Consider the following 17,864-nt stretch of genomic DNA (forward strand, 5'->3'; position numbering starts at 1 on the left):
AATACTAACACCAAATACCACACCAAAATTGACACCAATGTAATGCACAGCTAGCATACCTGTCTTTATAAAGGGCCCCTAACATTTTCAGATTCTGAATGTTGTTAACAGTATGAAAATTATGAAAAAGGAAGGATGAAGAATGGGTGACAATAAGGGTTAGGGTACTATCAGGGGGAAAGTGTGGGAAAACAGGGGACGAGGAACCTGGGCCCCTGAACTGCCCCTCAGGCTAAGGGGGTACCCTGGCTTTCCTTAACTTGGGGGTACATTTGAAGGTAGGGAGCACCAAGTCACCGACCTGTCCCTATCTCCTGTTTAGCCCTGAGCTAAACCCCCAACCCTGTTGTGAGTTCATTTTCCCCTCCGTCACTGAGGCCTGGTGAACTCCCTATTCTAGTGAAGGAAGGTAGTGAGCCTGATTATCAGGCACCTGGGACTAATGAAGACGATTGGCTGAGTGGAGTCTCTGACTGGATTTAAGGCAGCCTACGCCCTTTCTGCCCTGCGGGTGATTTCTCTGTGGACTCTTGGACACCAGTCTGATTCCTGCTCTCCTAAAGCTAAGTTTTCTGTTTTGCCTTTTTGCATTTAAGATTTGTTTTTGTTTTTCTTGCTTTTTGGATTCTGCCACTCCCTGCTGGAGTGTGCAGTGTTCCGTGAGCTCTGTCTTCTGAATGTACCTGAGTGCTGATTTAGTTTTTGAAGCTTAGTTGCTTCAGGGCCATTTTTATATCAGCTTGTTGGCTTCTGTCTCTGATAGGGTTTTGGCAGATTGCAGACAGCAGCCTTCCTATCCGTTCCTATCTAGGTAGTTTTTGGGCCCCGTCTTTGCTCAGCCTGTCTTTCTGTCTGTGTAAGTGTTTTCATCTTGCTTCACTGTCATTATATGTGGGGGGCTGCCTATTGCTTTGGGGTCTGCTCTGGGGCAGTTAGATTCCCCCTTCCCTTCTTTAGGCCTATGTATCTCTCCGGCTGTGATCGAGGGGTCTAGGTCATCGTAGGAACCCCCCACGGCTACTGCTAGTTGTGTTGATAGGTTCAGGGGTCTGCAATCTGAAAGTTGCCAACTTCTCTGGTTTTCAGGACTTAGCTAGCATTTCTGTTTTTGCCTCCTACGGTGACTCAATCATAACAGAAAACAAAAACAAATCTTAAATGCAAAAAGGCAAAACAGAAAACTTAGCTTTAGGAGAGCAGGAATCAGACTGGTGTCCAAGAGTCCACAGAGAAATCACCCGCAGGGCAGAAAGGGCGTAGGCTGCCTTAAATCCAGTCAGAGACTCCACTCAGCCAATCGTCTTCATTAGTCCCAGGTGCCTGATAATCAGGCTCACTACCTTCCTTCACTAGAATAGAGAGTTCACCAGGCCTCAGTGACGGAGGGGAAAATGAACTCACAACACAACCCCCTCCCCAGGAGGTGAGACAGGGAAAAAAGTGAACTGCACCTGTTATGATTGAGTCACCGTAGGAGGCAAAAATAGAAATGCTAGCTAAGTCCAGAAAACCAGAGAAGTTGGCAGCTATCGGATTGCAGACCCCTGAACCTATCAACACAACTAGCAGTAGCCGTGGGGGGCTCCTACGATGCCCTAGGCCCCTCGATCACAGCCGGAGGACTACATAGCCTAAAGACAGAAAGGGAAATCTAAACTGCCCCAGAGCAGACCCCAAAGCAAAAGGCAGCCCCGCACATATAATGACGGTGAAGCAAGAAGAAAGAACAAAACACAGACAGAAAGATAGACTGAGCAAAGATGGGGCCCAAGCTAGCTTAGATAGGAAAGGACAGGAAGGCTGCTGTCTGCAATCCGTGGAAAACCCTATGAAAATAAGAGCCAACAAACTGACAGTAAAAAAGGCCCTGAAGACGCTAGGCTTCAAAAAAGGCTATGTCAGTACTCAGGAATATTCTGAAGACAGAGCAACAGGCAAAAGGAGATTCAGCTCACCCCAGCAGGGAATGGCAGAATCCAGAAAAGCAAGGACAACAAAACACTAATGCAAAAAGGCAAAGCAGAAATCTTAGCTTTAGATGAGCAGGAATCAGACTGGTTTCCTAGAAGTCCACAGAGAAATCACCCGCAGGCCAGAAGGGTGTCGGCAGCCTTATATCCAGTCAATAACTCCACTCAGCCAGTCATCATCATCAGCCCCAGGTGTTTGACAATCAGGCTCACTACCTTTCTTCACCAGAAGAGGGAGTTCCTCGGGCATCAGTAGTGAAGGGGAAAATGAACTCACAACAGTACCTCCCCCTTGAGGAGAGGTCACCGAACCCTCAACCACGTCACCAGGGCGATCAGGGGGAGCCCGATGAAAGGCACGCACCAATCTTTTGGCATGAATATCAGAGGCAGAGACCCAGGAATTATCCTCCTGACCATAACCCTTCCACTTAACCAAATACTGGAGTCTCCGTCTAGCCAGACGGGAATCCAGTACTTTCTCTACCTCATATTCCATGTTACCTTCAACCAATACAGGGTCTGGAGGTGCAACCCCCGGAACAACAGGTTCAACAAACCTCTTCAACAAAGATTTATGGAACACATTATGGATTTTAAATGTGACAGGAAGAGCCAAACGAAAAGAGACCGGATTAATAATCTCCAAAATCTTGTAAGGTCCAATAAATCTAGGCTTAAACTTAGGAGAAGCCACCTTCATAGCAATATTTTTTGATGATAACCACACCATATCACCAACCTTAAACTGGGGACCAATGGTCCTATGTCAGTTGGAAAACCGCTGAGCCTTTTCCTGGGAGAGAGATAACTTATCCACCACTTGGTCCCAGATCTGGTGCATTCTCTCCACCACAGTGTCAACACCTGGGCAGGCAGAGGGCTCCACCTGCCCTGAAGAAAATCGAGGATGAAACCCAAAGTTACAAAAAAAAGGTGACATCAAAGTGGCAGAACTAGCTCTATTATTTAAAGCAAATTCGGCCAAGGGCAAAAATGAAACCCAATCATCCTGATCAGCAGAAATAAAACATCTCAAATATGACTCCAAGGTCTGGTTTGTTCTCTCTGTCTGCCCATTGGTCTGAGGGTGAAAAGCAGAGGAGAAGGACAACTGAATTCCCAGCTTGGAACAGAAAGTTCTCCAAAATCTAGACACAAACTGGACTCCTCTGTCAGATACAATGTTCTCAGGAATCCCATGCAAGCGAACCACCTGTTGTAAAAACAGGGGCACCAATTCAGAGGAAGATGGCAACTTAGGGAGTGTTACAAGATGAACCATCTTAGAGAACCTATCACAAATCACCCAAATAACAGTCATCCTTTGAGAGACAGGCATATCAGAGATGAAATCCATTGAAATATGGGTCCATGGCCTCTTGGGGACAGGCAAAGGCATCAACAACCCACTAGAGCGAGAACACGATTTAGACCGGGAGCACGTCCCACAGGACTGCACAAAATTCCTGACATCACGAGACAAGGAGGGCCACCAAAAAGACCGACTCACCAGATCTCTAGTACCAAAAATACCTGGATGACCAGCCAAAGCAGAGCAATGAACTTCAGACATCACTCTCTTCTTCCACTGGTCAGGAACATACAACTTTCCACTGGGGCAACGCTCAGGTTTGTCCTCCTGGAACTCTTCCAGAGCACGTCTCAAATCGGGCGAGATGGCAGAAAGAACTACCCCTTCGCCTAAGATGGTAGCAGGCTTGGTCACCACAGGAGAATCAGCAAAGAAGCTCCTAGAGAGGGCGTCTGCCTTGACATTCTTTGTTCCAGGAAGAAAAGAAACCACAAAATCAAAACGTGTAAAAAGCAAGGCCCACCTAGCCTGTCTAGGGTTCAAGCGCTTAGCCGACTCTAGGTAAATCAAATTCTTGTGGTCAGTGAGGACCACGACTTGATGCTTAGCTCCCTCCAACCAATGTCTCCACTCCTCAAATGCTCATTTCATGGCTAACAGTTCCCGATTCCCCACATCATAGTTACGTTCAGATGGAGAGAACTTTCGGGAAAAGAAAGCACAGGGATTCATTTTAGATGTTACAGGATCCTTTTGGGACAAAACAGCTCCTGCACCAATCTCAGAAGCATCCACCTCTACCTGGAACGGAAGTGAGACATCAGGTTGCCGCAAAACCGGGGCGGAGGTGAATCTTCGCTTCAGCTCCTGAAAGGAAGAAACAGCCTCCGGAGACCAATTTAACACATCAGCACCCTTCTTAGTCAAATCAGTCAATGGCTTGGAAATACTAGAAAATTTTGCTATAAATTTACGATAAAAATTAGCAAAACCCAAAAACTTCTGGAGGGCCTTCAAAGAAGTGGGCTGAACCCAATCGTAAATGGCCTGTACCTTGGCCGGGTCCATTTCAATAGTTGACGGGGACAAAATAAATCCCAAAAAAGAAATCCTCTGTACTCCAAAAAGGCATTTAGATCCTTTGACATACAGGGAATTCTCCCTCAAGATCCGGAACACAGTCCGAATATGTTCCACATGAGAATCCCAATCCTTGGAGAAGATCAAAATATCATCCAGATAGATAATCAAAAATTTATCGTCAAAATCTCGGAAAATATCGTTCATGAACTGCACTGGAAGACAGAAGGGGCATTAGTGAGCCCAAAAGGCATCACCAGGTACTCAAAATGTCCCTCCGGAGTATTAAACGCCGTCTTCCATTCATCCCCATGCTTAATGCGAATAAGATTATACGCCCCCCTGAGGTCAAGCTTGGTAAACCAGCAAGCACCTTTAACTCTGGAGAATAGATCAGAAATCAGGGGTAACGGATACTGATATTTAACAGTAATTTTGTTGAGAGCACGATAATCAATACAAGGTCTTAATGATCCATCCTTTTTGGCTACAAAAAAACCCCCGGCACCTAAGGGTGACGAGGATGGTCTAATATGACCCTTCTCCAACGCCTCCTTAATATAGGATCGCATAGCCTCGTGATCGGGTACAGATAAATTGAAGAGCCGACCCTTGGGAAATTTACACCCCGGGCTCAGTTCAATTGCACAGTCATAACTCCTATGAGGAGGCAGAGACGCAGACTCATTCTCACTAAATACATCATAAAAGTCCGCCAAATAATCAGGAACATCATGCGACTGAGGAGAGGTGAAAAACACCGGAGCCTCACTAAAGGCACACCGACAACCCCAACTCACCTCAGACACAGATTTCCAATCCAAAACTGGATTATGAATTTGTAACCAGGGAAACCCCAGAACAATAGTATCATGCAGATTATGTAACACCAAAAACCTGCAATTTTCTTGATGGTCTGGGGCGACCCGCATTACCACCTGGGCCCAAAACTGAGGTTTATTTTTAGCCAAAGGAGTAGCATCAATCCCCCTCAAAGGGATAGGCGTCCGCAGAGGTGTCATCGGAAATCCACAACGTTTAGCAAAATCCAAGTCCATTAGGTTTAGAGCTGCTCCCGAATCCACAAAAGCCTTGGCGGAAAATGTGGACAGGGAGCAGATCAGAGTAATAGCCAGAAGAAACTTAGGTTGAACACCACCAACAGAAAACGTGTGTGCAAGGCGTTTCTCGCGTTTAGGACAGACAGAAATAATATGCGAGGCATCTCCACAGAAAAAACACAACTTATTACGCCTTCTGAACTCCTGACGCTGCTCTCTGGAAAAAACTCTATCACATTGCATAGGTTCAGACATCTGTTCAACAGGTGGCAACACCTCTCGTGCAGCTCTGCGTTCGCGCAAACGCCGATCAACCTGAATGGCTAAAGACATAGAATCGTCAAGACCAGAGGGAACAGGAAATCCCACCATAGTATCTTTTACGGCTTCTGACAACCCCTTCTGAAAGAGAGCAGCCAAGGCATTATCATTCCAGGTAGTAAGTACTGCCCACTTTCGGAATTTTTGACAGTACAATTCTGCAGAATCACGACCCTGGTTCAATGCCAGCAGGGTCTTTTCAGCCTGATCAATGGCATTAGGTTCGTCATACAACAACCCCAAGGCCTGAAAAAATGCATTCACATTAGTCAGAATAGGATCATCTGGTTTCAAAGAAAACGCCCAATCCTGGGGATCGCCACGCAGCAAAGAGATGACAATTTTAACCTGCTGCGAGGAGCTCCCTGACGAGTTAGGCTTCAAGGGAAAAAATAATTTACAATTATTTTTGAAATTCAAAAATTTAGACGGATCCCCAAAAAATACATCAGGTGTAGGAATCTTTGGTTCAGCAGCATGTGAATGAGCAAGGTAGGCGGAAATTCCCCGCACTTCCGCAGCGAGCTGCTCCACACGATCAGACAATTGCTTTATCTCCATTGAGAGAAAAAAAAATTCCCCCTACGGCCTCAGAGATATAGAGGAAAAAATATACACACCTTTTTTTTTTTTTTTTTTCCCTCTTTATACAATTCTTTCCTGCAATTGAATACCCTAGGATCTGCGGTATGGCGGGTGATTCTGTTATGATTGAGTCACTGTAGGAGGCAAAAATAGAAATGCTAGCTAAGTCCAGAAAATCAGAGAAGTTGTCAGCTATCGGATTGCAGACCCCTGAACCTATCAACACAACTAGCAGTAGCCGTGGGGGGCTCCTACGATGTCCTAGGCCCCTCGATCACAGCCGGAAGACTACATAGCCTAAAGACAGAAAGGGAAATCTAAACTGCCCCAGAGCAGACCCCAAAGCAAAAGGCAGCCCCCCACATATAATGACGGTGAAGCAAGAAGAAAGAACAAAACACAGACAGAAAGATAGACTGAGCAAAGATGGGGCCCAAGCTAGCATAGATAGGAAAGGACAGGAAGGCTGCTGTCTGCAATCCGTGGAAAACCCTATGAAAATAAGAGCCAACAAACTGACAGTAAAAAAGGCCCTGAAGACGCTAGGCTTCAAAAAAGGCTATGTCAGTACTCAGGAATATTCTGAAGACAGAGCAACAGGCAAAAGGAGATTCAGCTCACCCCAGCAGGGAATGGCAGAATCCAGAAAAGCAAGGACAACAAAACACTAATGCAAAAAGGCAAAGCAGAAATCTTAGCTTTAGATGAGCAGGAATCAGACTGGTTTCCTAGAAGTCCACAGAGAAATCACCCGCAGGCCAGAAGGGTGTCGGCAGCCTTATATCCAGTCATTAATTTAACTCCACTCAGCCAGTCATCATCATCAGCCCCAGGTGTTTGACAATCAGGCTCACTACCTTTCTTCACCAGAAGAGGGAGTACCTCGGGCCTCAGTAGTGAAGGGGAAAATGAACTCACAACATGCACCAATATAACAAAAGGAAAGATAAGGCAGACACCTCGGGGTTAAATTAACTAAAAAAACAAAATTTAGCTTTCTCTGCTGCAATGCACCACAGCAGAGTTAGGCACCAGATCAAGGTAATAGCTGAAGCTCCACTGCACTCAGCCAGCTCCTGACTCCAGCTTGGTTGGTCTCCAAAGAATAAGTGTATCACCAACAGATAGCTGAACCATCAGGTGACCTTTTAAAGGAAGGTGGGAGTGGTCACAAGCTGCATCAGCAAAACTGATCAGCCATGTAATTACACTAGTGGCCACCGGGGGGGGAAAAACTAATATTAACCTCCGATGGCCTGAAAGGAAAAAAGGTTTAATATGCAAACCAAAAATCTGCTACAGATCCAAAAATGGATCGTGACATCACCCCCCTTACAATGAGGGGCCTTTGGACCCTCAACACCACACCTCACCAGAAAACAACCTATGGTGAGGATGCCCCGATCCACCTGAGTCTACCCTGGCAGTCACCTGTCTCTCACATTTATGGCAAACGCGGACTGATGGAAGTAACAGTAACGTATGCTCCGGAGGTGCCACAAATCTCTAGAGTGCTGACCTGGGGAATGAGTTGTGTATGGGCATTACTGGGGGTAAATGAGACTCTGGAATTCTCTTCCTGTGGAAGTGGTGATGGCAAACTCACTGAATGAATTTAAGAAAGGAATGGATGCTTTTCTTGTGAGTAACAGTATAGAAGGTTACGAATAACAGAATATTATAGGTAGATGGTTGACCAAGCTTAGGGGAAGGAATTTTTTTCCCTATGGAGAAAATTGGCTTCTACTCTGTGGGTTTTTTGCCTTCCCCAGGATCAACAATGCAGAACAGCTGCACTAAAAATAGGCTGAACTAGATGGACATAAGGTCTTCCTTCAGCCTTCAAAACTATGTTACTATGTAACTATGTAACTCCAACTGGTAAGTCCCCGGACCAAGAACGGCTGACACCAGATACGGCCTGATCACCCGAGAATTCCAGACCCCAGTAGCACACTTCCATCGGATGTTTTTGGTGGACACCCATGCATACTCATTCACACACAGGTCCAGACCTGAACGTTTATTGCCACACACACACGTTTGCCCCGAGACGATGAACTCTTCAAGGAACTGACAGCAGAGGCGTCCTCCTGTGTCGTTACACTCACACCCCCACAGTGCACAGAAGGAACAACCACCCTCCTCTGACCCCTCCTCCTATGAGGACTTCGACATTCAGGGTTAGCTTGTGGTGAGGGTTGAGACTTGCCTCTACTCCCTGGCAGCACCTCTGCTGCCCCCACTGGAGAAGAAGGGGATGGTTGTAGAATGACGGCAGAGACAGTAGCCCCTGGGCAGCATACCTCACACGACTGGCCCCAGCTGACTACTTTCCTGAACCGCCAATCTATGACCGGGTTGTGTTTTTTCAACCAAGGGAGGCCTAAAAAGATGGGTGTTGGCATTCCCCCCAAGATGTAGCATGACAGGGACTCTTCATGTTGAGTCCCTATACGCAGATGTATATAATAATAATAATAATAATAATAATAATCTTTATTTATATAGCGCCAACATATTCCGCAGCGCTTTACAGTTGAACAGTTTCAAACACAACAGTCATAAGTAACAACGTTAACAATACAATAATTAAAGCGAAATAAGACGACCCTGCTCGTGGAGCTTACAATCTACAATGAGGTGGGGGGGATACAAAGCACAGGTTTGTATTTACAATGATGTATTTACAATGACGGTCCAGCCATCTTCAGGGGGTGGGGGTTAGATGGAGATAGTGAATGGGCTACACACACACAAACATGACTTTGATTACTGAATGTGATAGGCCGCTCTGAACAAATGTGTTTTGAGCGAGCGCCTAAAACTATGCAAATTGTGGATGGTCCTAATATTTTGGGGTAGAGCATTCCAGAGGATTGGCGCAGCACGGGAGAAGTCTTGGAGTCGGGAGTGGGAGGTACGGATTAGGGCAGAGGTTAGTCGAAAGTCATTTGCAGAGCGCAGCGGTCGGTTAGGCCGATAGACAGAAATGAGGGAGGAGATGTAAGGGGGTGCCGCACTGTGGAGAGCTTTGTGGGTGAGAACAAGTACTTTGAATTGTACCCTGTAATGAATTGGCAGCCAGTGTAACGACTGGCGAAGAGCGGACGCGTCTGAGAAACGATTAGCCAGATGGACAACCCTGGCTGCTGCATTAAGGATAGACTGGAGAGGGGAGAGTCGAGTGAGAGGGAGGCCAATTAATAGAGCATTACAGTAGTCTAGGCGGGAGTGGATCAGGGCGACAGTGAGAGTTTTTGTTGTTTCCATGGTGAGAAAAGGGCGGATTCTAGAGATGTTCTTTAGGTGTAAGCGGCATGAGCGGGCAAGAGATTGTATATGGGAGGTGAAGGAGAGATCGGAGTCGAACATAACACCCAGACAGCGCACCTGCTGTCGGGGTGTTATTATGGTGCCACCCACAGAGAGGGAAATGTCAGATTTAGGGAGGTTAGTAGATGGTGGGAGCAGAAGAAGTTCAGTTTTGGAGAGGTTGAGTTTCAGATAGAGAGCAGACATGATGTTGGAGACTGCAGACAGACAGTCAGTGGCGTTCTGTAGTACAGCGGAGGTAAGGTCAGGGGATGATGTGTACAGTTGTGTGTCATCAGCATAAAGATGGTACTGAAAGCCAAATCTGCTGATGGTCTGTCCAATTGGGACTGTATAGAGAGAGAAGAGAAGGGGGCCAAGGACTGAGCCCTGAGGTACCCCAACAGTGAGAGGAAGAGGAGATGAAGTGGAGCCAGAAAACAGAACACTGAAGGAGCGGTCGGAAAGATAGGAGGAGAACCAGGAAAGAGCAGTGTCCTTAATGCCTAGTGACTGGAGCCTAGAGAGTAGGAGAGGATGGTCAACAGTGTCGAAAGCTGCAGAAAGGTCGAGAAGAATGAGCAGAGAATGGTCACCATTACGTTTTGCTGTCAGAAGGTCATTGGTCACTTTGATGAGTGCAGTTTCTGTCGAATGTAGGGGGCGGAAACCGGACTGTGAAGGGTCTAGGAGGGAGTGAGTGGAGAGGTAACGGGTAAGGCGTGAGTATATCAGGCACTCCAAGAGTTTAGAGATGAAGGGGAGATTGGAGACTGGTCTGTAGTTGTTTGTGCAGGATGGGTCAAGGGTGGGTTTCTTTAGTAATGGAGTAATGATAGAGTGTTTGAAGGAGGAGGGGAAAATGCCAGAGGAGAGGGAGAGATTAAAGATTGTAGTTAGGTGAGTTGTGACGACTGGGGAGAGAGACTGGAGGAGATGTGAGGGAATGGGGTCGGTTGTGCATGTAGTTGGACGAGAAGAGGAGAGGAGCCTGGAGACTTCTTCTTCTGTGATGGGAGCAAATGTGGAGAGTGAGCCAGGGGAAATGCAGGGAGGGATGGGAGTCACTGAACTTGGTGATTGGGAGCGGATTTCCTGACGGATATTGTCTATTTTCTCTATAAAGTGGGAGGCCAGGTCATCAGCGCAAATGTCTGTGATAGGGGCTTGTGCTTTTGGCCTGAGGAGGGAGTGAAAGGTGTCAAAAAGTTTCTTGGGGTTGTTGGATAGTGAGGAGATCAAGGTGGTGAAGTAGGTCTGTTTGGCGAGGTGAAGGGCAGAGTTATATGTCCTTAACATAAATTTGAAGTGTATGAAGTCTTCTGGTGTGTGTGTTTTCCTCCATAAGCGTTCAGCACACCTAGAGCATCGCTGGAGAAATCGGGTTTGCGATGTGAGCCAGGGCTGTTTCACTCTGTGTTTGGAGGTTCTGAGGGTGAGGGGAGCTACTTGGTCAAGGGTGCTTCTAAGAGTGTCATTGAAGTGATGTACAGCCAGATCAGGACAGGACAAAGAAGAGATTGGGGACAATGATGAGTGTAGGGAGTCTGAAAGTGTATGAGGGTTAATGGCTTGTAGATTTCTGACTGAATGGTAGGTAGGAGGGTGCTGGGGTGAGCGAGGATTTGTGAGTGTAAAGGAGAGAATGTTGTGGTCAGAGAGGGAAAGCGGTGAGTTATCTAGGTAGGAGATTGAGCAGAGCCGGGCGAAAACCAGGTCCAGGGTGTTACCGTCTTTGTGTGTTTCAGAGGTTGAGAGCTGAGAGAAGCCTAGAGAAGTGGTTAGTGATAGAAGCTGGGATGCAGATGTGGAAGTGGGGCTGTTAATGGGGATGTTGAAGTCTCCCAGGATAAGGGTTGGTAGTTCTGAGGACATGAAGTGCGGCAGCCAGGCAGAGAAATGGTCCAGGAAGTGGGTGGGTGAGCCTGGGGGCCGGTATATGACCGCTACTCTGAGGGAGAGGGGACGAAAGAGCCTGATGGTGTGGACTTCAAAAGAAGGGAATGAGAGTGATGGAACTGAGGGGATGACCTGGAAAGTGCATTGTGGGGACAGGAGTATGCCGACTCCACCACCAGGAATCCATGACTTGGGTCAACCTCCCCTGGCTAAGTGGGACAGAGTCAATGGCCTGGACGCTTTGGGGTTTTCTAGCGTCCTACACCTCAGGCCATGCATCTGGACAAAGTGAGGATCCACCAGATTGACTCCTGCTCCACTGTCTACAAGCACCAGTATACCCTCAGTTACCCCGCCAACCACCACTTCCGCAGACAGGGTACACTGAGGGGAAGAAATGGAGGAAATATACACTCCCTGTTTGACTCCCTCCACCCAACCAGGGGGATGGAGCTTTTTGATGGCACAGGTATTCCGATGAAATGACCAGTCTGCCCACAGTAAAAACATGCCCCCACACCACAACGAACCGCAGGCAACACCATTTGGGAACCAACTCCTCCCACCTGCATGGGCTCGTCCGACTGCACCAGTATGTCCTCCTCCCTAGTAAGGACTACAGGGGGCATATTCGCCAAAGCCGCAAAAAACTCTTCCACTGACCGTAGAGATGGTGAATCAGCCGACAAGGAGAAGGCCCGGGATTGGGGATCACCCTTAAGAAGAGATATGATTAATTCCACCCGTTGTTCCTCACTCCCTGACGAACGAGGGCAGAACCTGAGGTACAACTTGCAGGCCTGCTGAAAAACCAAAAATTTATCTCTCCCTCCAGAAAACCTGTCTGGGAGAAATATCTTGGATTCTGGTTGAGCCTGCACCTGAGCTGAGGCCCCAAACCCCACCAATGGCTGTAGCAGCCGCACCACCTCACCAGGCAACACTCTTAGCTCATCGGTGAGGGTCTGAAGCAGTTATGCAAAAACCTGCATTTGGGCCATGGCTCACCAGAAAAAATAGGAGGGTTGGTTATAATGTCACTGGGCAAGTGTGGGAAAACAGGGGACAAGGAACCTGGGCCCCTGAACTACCCCTCAGGCTAAGTGGTGCCCTGACTTTCCTTAACTTGGGGGTACACTTGAAGGTAGTGAGGCCCAAATCACCGACCTGTCCCTATCTCCTGTTTAGCCCTGAGCTAAACCCCCAACCCCCTCCCCAGGAGGTGAGACAGGGAAAAAAGTAAACTGCACCAATATAACAAAAGGAAAGATAAGACAGACACCTCGGGGTTAAATCAACTAAAAAAAAAAACTTAGCTTTCTCTGCTGCAATGCACCACAGCAGAGTTAGGCACCAGATCAAGGTAATAGCTGAAGTTCCACTGCACTCAGCCAGGTCCTGACTCCAGCTTGGTTGGTCTCCAACGAGGAAGTGTATCACCAACAGTAAGCTGAAGCATCAGGTGACGTTTTAAAGGAAGGTGGTAGTGGTCACCACCTGCATCAGCAAAACTGACCAGCCATGTAATTACACAAGCGGCCACCGGGGGGAAAACTGATATTAACCCCCGATGGCCTGAAAGGAAAAAAGGTTTAATATGCAAAGCAAAAATCTGCCACAGATCCAAAAATTGATTATGACCGGTACATTTAAAGAGAACATGTTACCAGAAAAAAACTATTAACCTGCAGATATGAGGTAAATCTGCAGGTTAATACTGTTATTAACCTGCTCGGCTCTGCCACTTACCTGAACAATGCGAGGAGAAAATTAACTTTATTCCCCCTGGCAGGGTTCCAGTTTCAGTCATGGAGGCAGCGTGGGTTCAGTCAGTGTTCTGAGTATAAATAGCGGCTGTGGCTGTAACTGTGCCCCTGGCCCTTACTCACACTTGCTCTGCATTGGGGTCGGCTATCAGTCAGGGCTGGGGTCACCATTACAGCCCCCGTTATCTATACTCACCACCCCCATGACTGAAACTGGAATGCTGCTGGGGAGAATAAAGTTTATTTTCTCCCCGCAACATTTGGCCAAGTGTGGCACTGGGCTGGTTAATAATGCTATTACCCTGTAGATTAATCACATATCTGTGGGTTAATAGAATTTTTCTGGTGACAGGTTCCCTTTAACTACATGGTAAAAGTGTTGGAGAATCTTTAAGCGTCTGGGAAGTATATGATTTGCAACACTCAACAAAAATTTAACTAGATCAGTGGAACTAAACTGTTTCATGCTTAGCATTGGAATTGTAGTCTGCTAAGACTATTATAGGGCGCTCGGGTAAGTATCGAGTATCACGTGTGCTTCAGGAACATGATTGAGTCCCCACAGAATTTGCCTGACAAACACGGGTAATCCTTGCATGTTTTGTAGCACCGACGATACTTGGCACATACCCAAGCACCCTAGGCAAACTCGAGTAACAAGCACTTGCGGTCATCATTGTTAACATGGACATGTACAGCACCTTTTAGCCTATTCTGGAATGTGGCCATAGAAAGGTGATAAAAATTAGGGGAATCTGTATTTTTTCGCATATGCATTTGAGGCCTCCGAATAACGTAGAAAGAGAGATTGTAGTGTTGAATTAAGACTTAGTCCTTTGAAATACACATTCTCAATTCAGTCAAGTATAGCTGTGGTCCTATGTGACTGACATCTATTCTATGTGTATTGCTGGCTTCATGCAGTTTAACCCCTGTTAAACACTTTGACATATCCAGTTGTAATGAACCAAATGTAATACACAGTAGCCTTTTCAAGCATTGCAGTTTCAGAAAAGCAAAATCCATAAAACGGCAATGCAGTTTTACAGAAATGACTAAAGAAAATCATGCTATAATAAAAATAGCCAGTAGGTGGCAGTATCTTGACCGATTTGTTTAGTACTCATGTAGGAATGAGCGAACCCGAAATGGAAAGTTTGGGGCTTGCACCTGTCTTCTAGTGGGTGGGTTGTGTGGGGTTTTTTTTTTTCCTTTTCCTCTCTCTTTTTAACTTGGAGGTTGGGTGTGGATAATTGGATACATAAATTAAACATGCTAATGAGGGCATTGCCTACCACCTCCTCACTCCTGTCTGGAGACTTTTAAAATGTCACATTTTGTCAGAATTTGTAATCCATGTATAAGACTCTTTTGAGTTGAAACATGAGATTACTGTGTGTTTGTCTTCTAGTGTCTGGTACGAATCCTAAACACGGACATCTTATTGTATGTCCAGTTTCCTGTTCGGGTCTGGAAGTTCGACAAAGGTTGTAGAAAAGTTGGAGCGCAGCCAATTAACAAGCTTTAAGCCTGTGGGTACTTCCAGTTCTATCACAGCCATGCAGGGCCGGTTTTAGACAAAGTAGGGCCGTAGGAAAAAAAATTAAATAAGGCCCCCAATGCTCACATGTTGCAACATGACACTCAAACATTTTGATTGTATTTACATGCGCTGAGTTCAGACCGTTCAATGAGTGTGATGGACAATATTGAAGTTATTTGGCTCTTGTTTCTCAGCCTCTTTACACTGGCTAATGAAGAATGATGGGGACAGAACACTAGTAGCTCAATCTATCCCCATACAGTATCATGTTGTAAGCAGCAGGGCTGTCGAGTCGGAGTCTGTGTCCATGTTGGTGGAATCGGTACCAAATGGACAGACTCTGACTCCTTAAATACAGTGTATAATTAGAGATGGGTGGACACCTGGATGATTGGGTCCAGCGGGTTCGGACAAAAATTTACAAAAAGTTTGGGTTCGAGTACCAGAACAGTACCCAAACCTGGACCCCATTCACTTGAATGGGGGGCCCGAACATCCAGTGTTTGCCAAGCTGTCATGTGCATGACAGCGCGGCAAACACCGTTTCTGATTGGTGATGAAATCATCCCCGCCAGAAAGAGAGCCGTGATCTCCCACGCTGTCAAAAGATAGCGTGAGCGCTCAGCTGTGATCGGAGGTATAAAGTTTACCTTTGGTCACTGGTGTCAACTGATGGGGCTACAGCTCTCATCATCCAACACCCGCTACTACTAATAACAGCGAGAACTGGGGTGGCTGATGGGTGTATACATTAGCCAGTAAATAAATAATTTAAAAAAAATGGTGTGGCTTTCCCCCTATTTTTGATAACCAGCCAGACAAAATTCACAGCTGGGGGCTGTAAGGGTACCGTTACACATAACGATGTCCCAGCGATCCCACCAACAATCCAACGTGGATGGGATCGCTGGGACATTGTTAGCTGATTGCTGGTGAGCTGTCACATAGACAGCCCCTCCAGTGATCAGGACCAGTGAGCATGCTGGTTACCAACGTAAACATCGGGTTTCTAAGGGCCACGGGGCCCTTAGAAACCTGATGTCCTAGATACCAGCATGCACTGCAGGCAGGGCGGGAGGTGGAGGCAGAGCGGTGCAGACAGACCGGCGTAGCTCTGCTATCTGCTACTCAGGTCTGACAGACTGGAGTAGCAGATAGCAGAGTTACTCCAGTGTGTGTGCCGCTCTGCCTCCACCTCCCGCGCTGCCTGCAGTGCATGCTGGTATCTAGGACATCAGGTTTCTAAGGGCCCCGTGGCCCTTAGAAACCCGATGTTTACGTTGGTAACCAGCGTGCAGCGTCGCTCATCCAGTCTGGCCTATGCTTTTACTAGTGGGTCAGTCCCTCGATCCTTGTTCACATTTACGTCTCTTGGCAAGTGAAAAGGTTTTAAATACTAGAGTAGAACTGTCCCACAAGGGTTGCCGTGACGTGGCGGGATGGCTTGTACATTATTTTGATCAAAATTATGTTTACTAAATACCCTTATTATTATTATTATTATTACCTTTATGCATCATTTGCAGTTTATTTTGTATTATTATTATTACCTTTATGCATCATTTGCAGTTTATTTTTTACTTTTTATTGTTTTTTTTGCTTTTTGTTTTCCCTTGTTAATGGTCATGTGTTAATATGCACTTACATTGTGCATACACATTAATTTATTTTCTCAGTTCAGACTTCAGTTTTTTTCATTTTTTTTTATCTGCTACTCTGGTCTGACAGACTGGAGTAGCAGATAGCAGAGCTACTCCGATCTGTGCGCCGCTCTGCCTCCACCTCCCGCCCTGCCTGCAGTGCACACTGGTATCTAGGACATCGGGTATGTAAGGGCCCCGTGACCCTTAGAAACCCGATGTTTATGTTGGTAACCAGCGTCGCTCATCGCTGGCTCCCGCTGCCACATGCAGCGATGCGCGCTGGCCATCGGGAGACCAGCGATGAAAAAACGGGCCAGGACGATCCAGCACGATAAGCGATACCCCACGGGGGGGGGCGATCGCTGCTGGATGTCACACACAGCGATCTCGCTGGAGAGATCACTGATGTGTCACAAAATCAGCGATCTCGCCAGCGAGATCGCTGTGTGTAACGGGCCCTTTACTCTCCTCTGGTTATCAACAATAGAAGGGTCCCCACACTGTTAATTTAAATTATTTAAATAATTTTAAAAAACGGCGTGGGATCCCACCCATTTTTGACAACCAGCCTTGCTAAATCAGACAGCTGGGGGCTAGAATTCTAAGGATCGTAAGGGGCGGATATTGGCTTCCCCTAGCCTAAAAATATCAGCCCACAGCTGCCCAGAAAAGGCACATCTGTTAGATGTGCCAATTCTGGCACTTTGCTCGGCACTTCCCACTTGACACCCTGGACGTGGCAAGTGTGGTTCATATTTGTAGGGTTGATGTCACCTTTGTATTGTCAGGTGACATCAATCCCACGGCTTAGTAATGGAGAAGTGTCTATAAGACAACTCTCCATTACTAATCCTATAGTTACATGGTAAATAAAGACACAGACAGAAAAAAGTCCTTTATTAGAAAGCAGCATATCTGCAACTTACACCGGCAATGTGCTGCTGAGAACACTGATTTATGTTCTGCCATAAACAATCCAATCACCCGATGAATGAGTAGCATTTTGCTCATTTGCTGCCAACATGTTTATACATATAATCTCTTGTCTGTGCAACCGATATTTAAAAATGTGCTTGACACACACACACTGCCACTGTGTGTCTATACCCAGCCATCTACATATACTAATAACATATATTCAAGTTAGAATAATGCAAAAAAAAAAAAAATATATACATACATATACACACACTTACACACACGTCCATGGCACACAAGGCACACACTTAGACACACATACATACATGTATATGGCACACATGGCACACACTTATACATATATACATACACTTATACACACATATACATGGCACACACTTATACACACATACACGGAACACACTTATACACAAACATGTACATGGCA

Source organism: Dendrobates tinctorius, unplaced genomic scaffold, assembly GCF_039654945.1.
Source record: "Dendrobates tinctorius isolate UK_male_01 unplaced genomic scaffold, ASM3965494v1 ptg000209l, whole genome shotgun sequence".
Classification (NCBI taxonomy): Eukaryota; Metazoa; Chordata; class Amphibia; order Anura; family Dendrobatidae; genus Dendrobates; species Dendrobates tinctorius.